The sequence below is a fragment of the Melospiza melodia genome, chromosome 27 (assembly GCF_035770615.1).
Source record: "Melospiza melodia melodia isolate bMelMel2 chromosome 27, bMelMel2.pri, whole genome shotgun sequence".
In the NCBI taxonomy this organism is placed as follows: Eukaryota; Metazoa; Chordata; class Aves; order Passeriformes; family Passerellidae; genus Melospiza; species Melospiza melodia.
In genome coordinates this window covers 3,371,222-3,385,800 of record NC_086220.1, presented here as the reverse complement: position 1 = coordinate 3,385,800, position 14,579 = coordinate 3,371,222, and positions in this window count along the sequence as shown.

Sequence of the window (14,579 nt, the reverse complement as noted above, 5' to 3'; positions counted from 1 at the left end):
CTCCTGGCGAGTTTGACAGTATCACAGGGTTTCTTAGGAAGTTTTTCAGTGCCTGAGAGAACATATTTTCTTTCTTCCCTGCAGAAAAGCTGCAGCTATTTGACATTCCACTCCTCCAGGTGCAGTTCCTGCTGTACTAACACCATAGCTCTGAATGATGGATTGCTGTGACCAGCACATCCTAATAAAGGGACCCTCCAGGTTTTCCCAGAAGTATGAAATGGTCATTTTCAGGAATGAGAAGACTCAGGAGATAAAATAACTATGCTACAGTGAACAGGTACAGTCACTTCCATGAGATAATTCCCACTGAATATTCCTAGCTTGATTTTCAATCACATTAAACAGTCCAGTCACTTCTCCTTGGCCTTACATATTTTCTTTTTGGTGTTTCCTGGCATGTTAACTACACACATGAGTTTTTAACTCAATTGTAGCTTCTCAGGATTAGTAGGAATGGTATCAGATGGGAATAGTCTGCTACTCCTTCATAAGGAGGGATGTGAGCTGCACCAAGCCTGGGACTAGAAGCCATGATGAGAATAGATTATAAATTCCAACAAGATTATAAATTCCAACAGATTATAAATTCCAACAAGAGATGCTGGAAAAGCCTCAAGAAGGAATAAAATAAGCAGAAGAGAAAAGTGGTTTGAGAAAGAGCTCCAGCTTGTTGTGTTTGTGGAGCCCATGTGTGGGTCTGTATATTTTGACCTAAGTCCAAGATACATTCTCTCCTTCCAGATGCCCCATTAATAGGAAATTTCCATGCATACACAAATTCACAGCTTCATGAAAAATGCTTTGCTGTGTCCCTGGGATGCCCCTCAATGATAAAAGAAGATTTCAGAGAAATCTAGAAAATCTTGTCACTTCCCAGACTGGTCTGTAGTGTTTAGGTGTAACAGGAATGATATGGTTGCTTTCCATATTCCTGCTGAGAATTACATCCCAGGATTTTTATAGGGTTAGGCTTTGCTTAGCAGGTTCATTCTTTCCATGGGACAAGCAATTGGCGGCACTGGATTTGGACAGATCTGAAAGAGGTTTCCATATTCACTGAGGGAGAAGACAACACCATGCCCTTAAATTCAAGACTCTGACAGTGATTCCCACCTTCTGCCTCACTTTGTTTTTTCTGAAAGGAAGGAAGTCCATGAATCCAAAGAAACAAGTATTTATTTCTTATCTGCATGACATGAGACTTGATAGCAATGTGCAGCAAGGAGCAGGAAGGGAGAACCTAACACGGCACAGCCTGACCTGGCTCCTCTTTTCACTCCTTGAATCCCAAATTCCCTGCTCCTTTCACACCCTGGAGCCACACTCAGTTCTTCAGTCCTGCCCTTCCTAGCCCCAGCCACCTCCCACAGCCATGGCTGTGCCTGGACACGAGTAACAATGTCCTGCTTTCAGATGGGATAAAGTTAATTTCTCAATGACACAGAGCTAAAAAGCTGGGCTCACAATGCAGCAAAATGAGAGCAAAGCATTAAATGTGAGAGAGGCCAAGCCTGGTCCAGTGTCACCTTGATCACTGTCACCTTGATCAGTCTCTTTGTCTCTTTGCAGCATTTCTCACTTTCACTGGTGGAAAAAAAAATAGTCTTGTAACAAGCTGAGCTTTTGGTAAGCCCGTGCTCATCTTTAAGGATGTAAAAAATTAGACCAATGTTGAAACATGTACCTATTCTGAACACAGTCCCTTCCAGTTGCACCTCGCAGTTTAAAAGCCTGGTCAAGAATCCCCAGAGAAGCAGCTGTCCATCCCTGATCTCACCACACATAGAAGGATCTACAGTGCAAAGGAGGAACTTGTTGGAGGCCACAGAGCCTGAGCATGGCCAAGCCAGAAGCACGGGGCAGTTCTGTGCTCAGTCTGCCGCGTTTCCATCAGCACAGACAGGACAGATAGTGCAGTGAGTTCAGAGAACAGAGGGCCCTCTCTGAGCTGCCATGTACTGCCACGTGTTTCCCTGCTGTCAGTGATTATCCATGGAATTCCCAACAAGGACCTACAGTCACTGACAACATTTGCTGCAGACTTTCTAAAGGGGACTCAGGACAAGCTGGTTTTAGCCTCTTGTTTATTCGAACAAGTTAATTGCTTGCCAGAAAAGTTCCCCTCCAAACCCCCCACGCTCTCCTGAGCCAGAGGCAAGGCCCTTCCATCCCACACAGGCTGCTGTGTCCAGCCAGCTCCTCGGGAGGCAGTTCCTCCCTTCTCCCAGCTGCTAAAAGCAGCGCTGAGCTCAGACAGATCTCACCCACCCTCTGGGCTGGGGAGCACATGGGTTTGCCAGGCTTCTGGACAACCCAGATTGGAGCACAATCTGGGTTGTCCAGAAGCCTGGCAAACCCAGCATCCTGCTCCTGGCAGGAACCACTTGCCCATGGCATATGAGAGGGATGCCACATCCCCTTCCACAGATAGATCTTGCTGGTTGCACAAGGCCTGATGCAGTACATGGATAAAGGTTTCTTTTCTATGCAGCCAACATGAGCTCCTGCTGTCCAGCTGTGCCCCAAAACCCCCAGATACTGGTTTCAGACAGAGCCAAGGTGATGTGCTCAGAGTTGAACAAGCTCTGGAGATTCCATGTGGACCAAAGAGAACAAAGACCTGAATCCAAAGATGTTGCAGGATGTTGGAAAAGCCCCAGAACAAAGATCTGCTCAAAGGGTGGATGTTCAATACTGATCACACAGGACTTGTTCAGTCCTGAGCTGTGGGATCACTGCTGTCACTCAGAGGCACTTCCAGGGCAGGATGAGGCAATGTACTGGGCTGCCAGCCCTGCTTAGAGTCTGTGACAAGATCCAGCTCTCCTTCCACAGAGGAGTGTAGGATAAGGTTGAGGTAGAAATCAAGGAGAGCATACAGCACTGAGTATTTTTTACTCTGCTCCAAGGCTGCTTTGGTGCTCTTTGGTCTTCATTGCTGCAGTTACCAGCAATTAGTTAAATAGCAATGGAGAAAATGTAGCTCTGTGAAAAAACTCAAATGGTCATTTCATGGGTCTCAAGGAAACTCAAGAACGTTGTTTCCCTCTCATCTGCTCACCAGTTTAAAGGGGATCCTTTCACCCCCACAACTAAACTCTTCTAACTCAGAGGTTTAGCTGTGAGAACAGCCTATTTTGGAGATTTAGGGATGTCTTGAGGTGCTGAAGTTGACATCCAAATGTCTCCAACTCACTGAACACATGCAGTATTTGTGCAGTAATCCATAATTAGGGAGCACTGCTTTGCCCACACTCCATATGAGAAGGCTGGCTGCTGTTACATGTATTCCAGGAATATTTACAATTCTAAGCCTTGTTACATTGGGTGGGATCTTAACTGCTATCAACACTTAAATGGGGATAAGCAACCAACAGATGGATCCAAAATCTGATCCCATAGGATCACATGCCAGAGGATTTGATGCTGCCAGTTCATTTCCAGTGACTTCCCAGTCAGTCTCGGTGACTACGGCACCAAGGCTGCCAGGCCAGGCCAGGCTCCAGGGCTGTCAGGCTGACACAGCAATGTCAGGGGAAAGGAAACCTTGTTAGGGGCTGAGTTTGGTCCCAGGAGTGAGGTGGAGTTGCTCTCTCAGGCATTATGGAATCAACAAAAAGAGGGATCCAACCTGATCACAAGGAAAGAAGGTCTCTGATCTGCCCTTCCCAAGTGCTATGACCCCACCCAGAGAGAGGGAGGGTGAGCAAAGCCAGAGGACAGCCTAGGCAGCCCATCAAGAGAACTGGGGGTTCCAGACCAAGAGAGCAGCCCCAGGTTTGTTCACATATTTCAGGAATCCCTGACTCTGCACTGGAAACCAGAGCACTCTGTTTTCAGGGTGGCCATTCAGAGCTCGTGCTCTGCTGTGGCTGTTGTTGTGCATGACAAACACAAAGCCTACAGTAAGTGAAATTACATGTTGGCCTTGTTTTTAAAAGCATTAACATTTACGGAAAACTAGGAACTCATACCAGTTCAGGCTAAATCTGAGCAACAGAGAAAATAAATCAGACTGGGCTTCATCCACATACCTTTCCATGAAGAAAGTTGTTTACAATGCATACTACACTCCAGAATAAATCTGGGATAAACAAAGTTGAACTTTTAATCTTCTCAGTCCTTCTTCCCGTGAAAAAAAAAAAAAAAACTTTTTCAAGAGAGAACCAGCCCACCATCTATTCACTCTGTCTAGTTTAACTCCTTGTGAGGATCGGTGCAGACATTGTGGAGGACAGATTGCTCCCCTTCCTGTGTGTCACTTGGCTGCATGGATGTTTCTCAAACTCCTTCCCTTGCTTTGCTAGGCAAAATAACACTATTCTCCAAAGGCAGCAGAACAGCTTACCTATGTGCCAGCTCCAAATCCCTTCTTGCAGGCACCAAGCACCAAAAACTCCAGCAGGAAGCAGGAGAAGATGGAATCATTCGTTTGCAGGAAGGGCTTAGCATTTTTAAAACCAAACTTCTATTCCCTGTGTCTGAATCCTTGTACTGCAGAGGTTTTATGAGAACACTTTTTTAAGGTCCCCAGTAGCCACCAAAACGTTACTCTGATATTCCACCCTGGATGACTGATTCCTTTCCTAAATTAGCACACAGAGAGGTGCCATTGAAAGAATGAAAAGTCACACAGTAATTTTTGAACTTGCAGGACTTAGAAAGTCACACTCCTGAAATGTAGAGAACCTAGTATTTTCCAATCCCTACATCACCTTTTTTTTGCCTGCAAACCCAGAGCCAGCCTGGGAGATTGCTGGCCATGGCAGAGCTTTATACCCAACAAACACCAGCACTTTTACCCAGTGACCAAACACCAAAGACACAAACTGTCTCCTTTGACACAAACACCAAACTACACACATGTGCCTTGCAGCCAAGACTCACTTTGAGGTTCTTGTGTCTCAAAGAGGAGCACAAGGGAGCTCATTTTGGTCTGGCTCAGCCTCCAGTCGCACAAACTCCTGTATTTCCTCTCCTTGTCACCTTCTCGCTGTCTCCACAACTGCTTTTCCACAGATGAAAGATGGATTAGGGAACTGACCTGAAATAAAAATAACCTAACAGGATGAAAAATCAAAAACAAAGGGGATTTTGTCCTGGTTTTCTTTTGGAATTGAGATAATTCCAAAAGCTAGGCATCACATAGCCACGCAAATGGTACAACAAGATGAGAGAGGAGAACAGTGGTGGTACAGTAGGGATCAGTCACAGAAAGGAGAATTTGACTGGCTTCTGGAACAATCAGCCATAGCAAGGAGAACATAGCTGAGTTCTGGAAAAATCAGCTGTAACAAGGAGAACGTGACTGGGGTTTTGGAAATGCACTGCTGCTGTAAAGAAATACTTGTGAAACCAAATCCTGCCCCAGTTTGGAGCTATTTGTTTTCCACTGGAGACTTGAGAGCCTGTCCATTGCTGACTGAGAGCCTGCCACACAGACAAATCCCACTTGGCTGCCCATTAGCAACAAAGAATCATTGTCCTGCAGGACCACAACATTCTTGGGTCCATCTCTGACACTTTGAATAAAAACAACCCGAAAATCTCAGTTTAATAACTTGGTTGACAGAAGAAGAAAAACACAAACCTGTTAATGCAACCAGTGCTATTAATAACCTTTAAAGACCCAGGCTGAGAACTGGGTAAGGCCCACAGGAAGGTGAGAGATGAGCTCCAGGTCTTTGTGGTTCAGGAGAATTTCCTGCCTTGTGAGTGCACATTTCCTCTGATCCAGGGAGGGAAGGATGGTGTCCAAGGCCATTCCTTTCACTCACCGACCATGACATCAGCTGGAGGAAGGGGTGGCTGAGCAATTTTAATGCTAATACATGGTGACTTAGGAATTGAATGACTGGGAGAGATGAGCCAAGTTGGATTTGGGGCCTTGGGGATACTGGGGTAACTGCAGTGAGGATGTGCAGATTAACTCCGCTCCCTTCCTGAGGGAGCTGTTCCAGCAGGACCTGTCTGCACCCATCAGGATCCATCCATTGCATGAGTGACCTGGGCTGACCATCCCCAGCTGCCTTTGGAGAGCCACAGTGGAGACTGCAGGGGTCACACATCACTGCTGGGAGTGGGGAAATCCTGTGCAATGGGCCAAGGCAAATGCCAGGCTCCCAGTGAGAGGGAATCCTGTCATCCTTCTGTTTGCATGGCCCAGGGAAAAACACTCCCTATCATGTTCTTCTCACCAGCAGACAGACCTCTGGAAATGAGACGGCCACACATGGATTTAGGAGTCTGGGCAATCAGGTTGGTAAATGTTTAGTGCAGGGATTTTCAAAAGCAGATATAGCATGTCCTTGTTGAAAATCCCCCCTCCAGTAGTATTGCATGCAAGGTGCTGTGGCAATGTTCCTTAATTAGTGCATACACGTTGTGAGGTGGAATTCTTTTCTTACCCCTCTTTTATGGCTGGGAAAGGCAAGGTGCAAACCAGGCAGCCTTTCCCAAGGCTCCATTGTGTGCTAGTGCCCAAACCAGAAACAGACCCTACTGATTCTGACTCCCAGTTCCTGCTCTCATTACCAGAAAATTCTGCTCCTCTGTGGCACAGCCAACTGGTTCCAATAATAAATCCAACCTATTGCAAAGATTAAGTCCATTTTTTCACTGCTTAATCCAAAAAAACATTTAATTTTCAAAACACAGGTTTGGCTTTTCACTAGAGAAAATATTTGTTTTTCATTATTCATCTGGTTTTTGATTTCTCTCTCTCTCTCTCTCTCTCTCTCTCTTTTTAAAAGCCAAACATTCAATCACTCTGTTCAATATAGGGTTCCTAGGCCAGGAGCACTGCAACTATCATTACCCTATAAATCTTCATTATTCTTCCTATAAATACACTTTTGTATTTTTCATGTTGTTATTTTTATGACTAAAAATGGCACCTTTAGTAAACTTCAAAATGCTTTCCAGAATTAAGAACTCTGAATCAAATCCTGTAGTCCTGACTTCTGAGAAGAAACACTTTAAAAAAAATTATAGTATTCCTTGGTTTATGCCCAAAGCAATAACATTTAACTATAGCTTTCCAACACTGCTTTTATTATGCCAGTCTGGTGGTAAAGATAATATTGTTTTACTTAGACACAGTCAGATTGTCATAATGGTATGTTACCTAATCCTATATGGGAATATTCTAAATTGGGATAAAAAACTCCATATTTTTAAACTGTGCCCACTCAAGTTATGTCGCAGAAATTTTTTTAATAGAAATCCTTTCTTTGGGATTTGTTCATCTTCTGGGAAGCTGAGGCCCCAGAAGAAGAATGTAAACAATTGTTATCGGCTGGTGTGGAATGTAACAGGAGCATCTGTGATTGGTCTTCTGTGAGTGTTTGGATTTGCTGACCACTCACAGGAGAGTTGGTCCTTGCTTTCTGCTGGACACAGAACTTTGTTATTCATTCTTTTCTATTCTATTCTTAGGTTAGCAGCCTCTGCAACTTCTCTCCTTATTATTTTTAGTATAATTATAATGTATTATATATCATAGATCAATAAATCCAGCCTTCTGATCATGAAACAAGATTCTCGTCCACTTCTCTCACCCATGAAGACCTCATCAGGCTGCTGTAATAAAGTTATGTCAGAAAAGATTTCTGAACAAGCTTTAATGTTTACAGGTACTTCTAGCACATACTGCTGGGCTAAAAAAGAACACATATGCACACAAAAATTACATTTGTCCTTTCATAAAAGTAGCAGAATATTATTTCTAGCTTTTCTTTTTACATACTTGGGTTCTTAACCTGGGAATTCAGATTCTGTGGAGGTTGGAAGATTTTCAGACAAGCAGAAAGTAACTGAAAATAGTTTTATCACCAAGTTTATGAGTGTAAAGACTGATATGTTGGAAGGAGAAGTAAATGCTAATTAAATCCTTAAACTCTGTTTTTCATTCCTCATTCAGCACAAATGAGTAACTAATTTTGCAGAGAAAGGATGCTTTTGTTGAAGAACTGAATCACACCAGGCTCCCATTAAATCCCATCTTGTCCAAGAACCAGTAACTCACTATAAACAGGAGAACAGAGGGGGTTAAAATGTCTGAATCTATCTGGGATGGATCTTTTATCTCTGCTCCCCACTTGAACTTCATCCCATCAGATGGGGTTGGACACAACTTTTCAGTACAACAACAGGTAACAAGGAACATTAAACTAGGTGCTTTCGTGGGTGTTTTTGTTGTGTTTCCTCAGGCCCAGAGCCCTGTGCTGAGCAGGCAGGTGTAATTCTAGAAGCAACACCACTCCATGGAAAACTCAGGAGCTTTGGGGCTTCCAAACAATCAAAACCAGTTTGGGAGATCCAAGTTCTTCACCCTGGGCCAGCTTCAGCCTTGGTGGCCCCATTAACCTCCCTGCCACACAAAAGAAGCAAATTATTAATTTTTCTGGATGCCTTTGATATGGACACTAACTCTCTTCTATCAAAGCCAAAGAATACTTGGAAAACTACTTCAGAGGATTTGAAATTATCTCAATATATCTTCAATACAAAGAACACTGAAATAGGAGAAAACAGGTTAAGAATTAAAAATCAAAAATCCCCCACAAAACCTTTGTTGAAAAGCCCAAGCCTCTGAAAACTTGTTGAGCTTTTAGCCTGAACAAAGAGGGGAATTCTACCTTCCCTTCAGTTTTTCAGCATTCACTAAGACAAGAGCAAGATCAAGAAAAATTGTCCCACTGTATTCCTCTCCCAGAACCTGATGGAAACCTTGCAAGCAGAAATAAGGAAACTACAATTTACTTTTGGAGCCTGCAGCCAAAGAGTTCAGATAGCAAGGCCTCATCTCTTTAAACTTTAGACAAAAGTTTTCACGATTCCCACCCTGATTCCCTGATCCATGTTTGTTGGAATCAAAGAAACAATGTAAAAGTTAGACTGATTTCTCTGTTGGGTTTTTTTTTTCCAGTGAAAAACCATCTCTAAGAAAGCAGCTCTTGGTAAACTGGACTGCTGGCAACCAAGAAAATATTCAAGTGTCTCTCTGTTCACTGAGGTATTCATTCAGCTGGCCTCTTTGGAGCAGAACATTTCCCCACTCACCCCCAAAATGGGTACTGCTCCATCAAATCCAGAGAATTTCAGGGATTTATTGCATTTTCTCTGCCCAGATAATCTTAGATCAGCCTTACAGACTTTATATGCCCTGCAGTGTGCAAAACCCACAGGTATTCCATCCTGGAAAGAGGTGTGGGTATCATCTTATCTCCCCTCCCTTCCTCCTTCCTTAGGACTGATTGGGGTTTTGTAAATATAAGGGTTAAATCCTTAAAAAAATTCCTTTAGATCATCTATCCAGTAATTGTAACTGTGATGGTCTCATTCACAGAAATGGTCATTTTGGGAATTTGTTCTGGCTTATTCCGTGTAGTCAGTTCCAGCGTTATTTTGTAAATGTGGAAATTCCCTGAGTCCATGGGAGAACTGGCTGGATGGCCGGGCCCAGAGAGTGCTGGTGAATGGTGTCACATCTAGCTGGCAACCAGTCACCAGTGGTGTCCCTCAGGGGTCTGTGTTGGGACCAGCTTTGTTCAATATTTTTATTGACGATATGGATGAGGGCTTAGAGTCTTTTATTAGTAGTTTCGCTGACGATACCAAATTGGGAATGAGTGTAGATCAATTAGAGGGGTGTAGGGTTCTTCAGAGAGACTTGGAAAGGCTGGACATATGGACAGAATCAAACGGGATGAGCTTCAATAAGTCCAAGTGCCGAGTATTGCACTTCGGCCATAATAATCCCCTGTACCGATACAAGCTGGGGATGGAGTGGCTGGATAGTGCCCAGGTGGAAAGGGACCTGGGGGTGCTGGTTGACAGTCGATTGAATATGAGCCAGCAGTGTGCCCAGGTAGCCAAGAGGGCCAATGCCATCCTGGCCAGTATCAGAAATGGAGTGGCCAGCAGGAACAGAGAGGTCATTCTTCCCCTGTACTCGGCACTGGTGAGGCCTCACTTGGAGTATTGCATCCAGTTCTGGGCCCCTCACTTTAGGAGGGATGTCGAGTTACTTGAGCGTGTCCAGAGGAGGGCAACGAAACTAATAAGGGGCTTGGAACACAAGCCGTGTGAGGAACGACCGAGGGAGCTGGGGTTGTTCAGCCTGGAGAAAAGGAGACTAAGGGGTGGCCTCATCACTCTCTACAACTTCCTGAAGGGTGGCTGTAGTGAGCTGGGGGTCGGCCTCTTTCTCCGGGCGACAACGGATAGAACAAGAGGACACAGTCTCAAGTTGCGTCAAGGTAGATGTAAGTTAGAAGTAAGAAGGAAATACTTCACAGAAAGAGTGGTCAGAAACTGGAATCATTTACCCAGTGAGGTGGTGGAGGCATCATCCCTTGAAGAATTTAAAAAAAGACTGGATGTGGCACTTGCTGCCATGATCTAGCTGAACAGTTAGAACATCGGCTGGACTAGATGATCTTATAGGTCTCTTCCAGTCTTGAAAATTCTGTGATTCTGTGATTCTGTGATTTGCCGATGGCACTGTGCATCTGGCAAGCCAGATCCTTGTGCATAGCTATACCACTCACACCCCTTCAAATCCCCTGCTTCCCAATGCCACTGAATCTCATCCCAAGCACAGAGGAGCAATCTTTCCTCCCTCAAAGTCATGATCCAGTTTCCACATGTATTACCTTTTTCCATATGTATTACACATATACACCATATTCAGAGGGTCTGCTATGGTAAAAAAACCCACAAAAACCCCCATGTGAACCCTCCTGTCTAATAAAGGAAAACCTGTAAAAAGGTTCTTGAAATGTGTGTTGCTGGAAGTTCAGCACCTCCCCATCCTTTCTACAGCAGTCAGAAAACAGATTCAGCCTCTTCCCTTTCATCATTGTCCTTAGCAAATCCTACCCTTAATCTGCAATTTCTGGATTAAATAAATCCAGTTCCTCCATCTTCCTCCATAGCACCAGAGTTTTAGACCTCTGGTTGTTCTTTTGGTTCTCCTTTGTTCTCCAGTGTGTCTTTCTCTCCATCAGTGCACCAAAGACTCCCAGAGTGGCACAATTAATCACCCTGTGCCTCACATGACTTTCCTGCTAATATATTCTAGGATAAAAAGTTGGGGTTTTGGGTTTTTTTTCCTAAACACCAACTGTTAAACTGTGGTCTCCTAAAAACTCCACATCAATCTCTGCTGTGTCAATGGGAATGAGCAAATTCCCATTCCTACAAATCCACTCGGGTTTTCCTTGCTTGTCTAGGAGAACCTGACCTACCTGTTCCAGACTTACAGGAAGGAATGAACCAAAAATATATATTAATTCAACTGCACAAGCTTCTGGAGAGACAAAAGAGATGAGGGATAGGTCTCTGAGGAGCTTTCTTGGCACACCTCCAGCCTCATCTGGGCAAGGATAGATTTGTAACTGCTCCGGAGACTCAGACAGGAGTCCCTCAAGTGTAATTTTTCTGATCAGTGACCATTTGTGGGGTCGTGCAAGACCTTTCCAGCCATCTCCACTTGATGCTGTGTTTCCAGCTCAGTTTTAAGGCTGCAGATAGAGCCAAATGTCACATAACTGGGACCAGACCACCAAATGCTTCTGCTCTGCCACCCCATGCTCAGCTTTGCCATGGCCTCATGACATGGGTGCCACACTCTACACAGGTCCAGATTTTAACTTACAGAGTGCAAAATACACACAGTCAGTGAAGAAAAACCTGAACACTCCACACACTGCTTGGAGCTTGGTTAAACTGGAACACAGAGAAAGTGCTTTTAACTGCATTTTACAGAGGGAATTAAGAGAAAAGAGGCCTGATGTGGCTCCTTAACTCCAGGTATCTTTTTTATGTGCTTCAATTAGATGCCTAAAGTGAAGAGCAGCCCTTCTCCACACATCCTGCACTGCTACACACTTACATGCACAGACACATGCACACAGGTGCCCACCTGAGTGTAAAGGGTGCAGCAGAGACTTGTGCCAGCTCCTGCAGTGAAAACTGATCACCTGGTACTGCCATCTTCCAGCCATGCTATTTCCAGCACAGATGCCCTGATGAATCCCCTGTCTCAGCCTCCAGCTCCCCCTCTTTTTCTGCCAGCCTTGCACTGTGCCCTTCCCTGTGCTGGCTCCATTCAAACAAGGCCCTTGCATGACTTTCTGTGTTTCCTGTTGCCTTAGAATAAATTTGAGCAGACTGGGACTTGTTTTCAGCAACACTAGAACTGTTGTACTGGGCCATTAGCTGAATACTTTGGTGGGCTGGAAAAGTTCATTTACGTACTTTACCTTAAAACATCGTTATCATAAGATCCCACAGCTGACTGCATATGGACTACAAACACTCCAACAGATATCCGAAGAGCTACTCACAATCAAATATCCAGACCCAGGATTTAATCTCTTCCATGGGATCCTTATGGAGGATGTGAACAAACGACCCCTGCCAGTTAGTAACTTATTCCTGTGAACACCCAGAACAGTCTTATTTGACCAACTGACCTTTCCATAAATTCTCTGAGGGTGAATTCCCTGTATTACCAAGGAAGAAAACACAAAATAGCCCTCTTTTTGACCCTATTCCTGGTGAATTCCATCCACAATCCAAGATGGCCCTTGCTGAATCCTGGTGAGACACAGCAGACTATGATTTCGTCCCTGTGGAGGATAAATGTGGTCTCCAAAGAATTCTCTCTGAGGAGTGAGTAAGGACACCCCTCAGTGAAGATATGAAGAGGATAAAAACTACAGAGGAGTGAGGATTGACTGATGGTGTGGAAATAGGAATGCAAAACCAGCAAGGGGAGCACGTTTGCTCCTAGACAGCAAAACTGACAGCCCTGGGAATAAATTCCTCTGGCCCCACTTACTCATGGATGTGCTCAGCTATTCCCCATACTGAACTCCTTGTGTTGTTGCTCACAGTCATCCCACTCAGGAGCCACTGAAACTGGAAATGCATTCCTTTACAGCAAAAAGAATGGACTGTCCTTGTCCTTTGACCTTGACTTTGTCGAGGGATCTCACAAAATCCACGGATAAATATGAGTATAGGACTTCACAGAAATAACTGCACTTTTTCTTAAATAGAATGCAATACAGGACATCAAGTTTCTCCAACTGCACCTTGATTATATACAAGAGACTGGGTCTGGATAAGAAAGCTAGCAGGCACAAACACATCAATGAGCTTTTACTAGAACATCTTTCAAAAATACTACGGGCAGCTAGAAATCAATCAGAAATTATTTTTACTTGCTGTGAAATCATGACAGGAACAGTGAATCATCAATAAATAAATAAACAAATGAGAATGTCAAGCCTACAATAATTTGTAATTCTACACCGAAAAAGACCCCAGATCTCTACATCACTTTAAGCGGCATTATCTTTATCATGAAAAAATGGATTTGATCAAATTTTAAGACACACCATCTCATGCAATAATGGAAAACAGATTTCATGGCATATTTTCTTCTGGATTACTTCAATTACTTTCAGAATCTGAGAAGCTATTCCAAACTCAAAGTTTTGCTTTATGTTTTGGTTTGGTTTATTTTACTTATTATTTCAATTATCCCTGGCCAAATTAACCCCTGATCTCAGTCCACTGCATGCAGTTGCTTAAGACTTGCACCTGCAAGACCAACAAAGGGAATGTTCTAACACACTAACATCCAGTAATGAGGGCACAAAACCCATTTAAGTCAGTTTCAAGCTCAAGCTAAAACCAGCAAATTCAAACTAAAATCTCCCAGGCCAGATTCTCAAGATCAAAACCATTAATTCTAAAAGTTGAAAGCAGTCACTCAGGAGGTACTGAGTGACCCTTAACGCCAATCAAAGTTACCAAGAGCTGAAAGAGCTATGAAGCCTCCAGGATTAGGGCCTCCAACAGGCTACAGCTCCTAGAGACCAGTTAAACGTGGGCTCAGGGATCACCCTTCCAGTGGATTCCAGTGAACACTACTTGGAATTTACTCAGCAGTTTTCAGGATCAAGTTTCTAGATCCAGAAATACCGGCTGTCCTAGCAAAGGGAACAAGGAGCACATATGCTTTGGCTCCTAACTGCTGACACTCATACTCAGGACAGAGGAATAGCCACATCTTTCTTTCATGGCCTCTTTGCCAGTTCATAAATTTTTAAAGGGGAATAAACACTTTTTCATGTAATAACATGCTCCTGGCACTGTTTTCACTCTGTCACAAGGTTAAGTGCATAAACAGCAGTCACTTCAGATATAACACTGAATTTAAACTTGTCTTCTCCTAGTCCAACACAATCATATCCTTCTGCATTTTTGTTGCCCAATATCCATGTCTATGGATTATCCTAGGAAAAGCAAGTTTCGTGTTACTCAGTTGGAAGGAAAAGGTCAGAAAGGGATTATTAAAGACACTGGACTCACTTCATTAAATGACAAAGAACTACTGGCTTTTGTAAGTAATAACAGAGAATGAGCGACAGCTTTGTGGACTGTGCAGAGCAGAGCTCCAAGTTAACCAGTGGATAAATTGCCATGTTGGGAACATAAAACCATTCTGGAAGCTGACATCTGAAAGGCAGACACAGCAGGGGGTTCAAAGGGGGTGA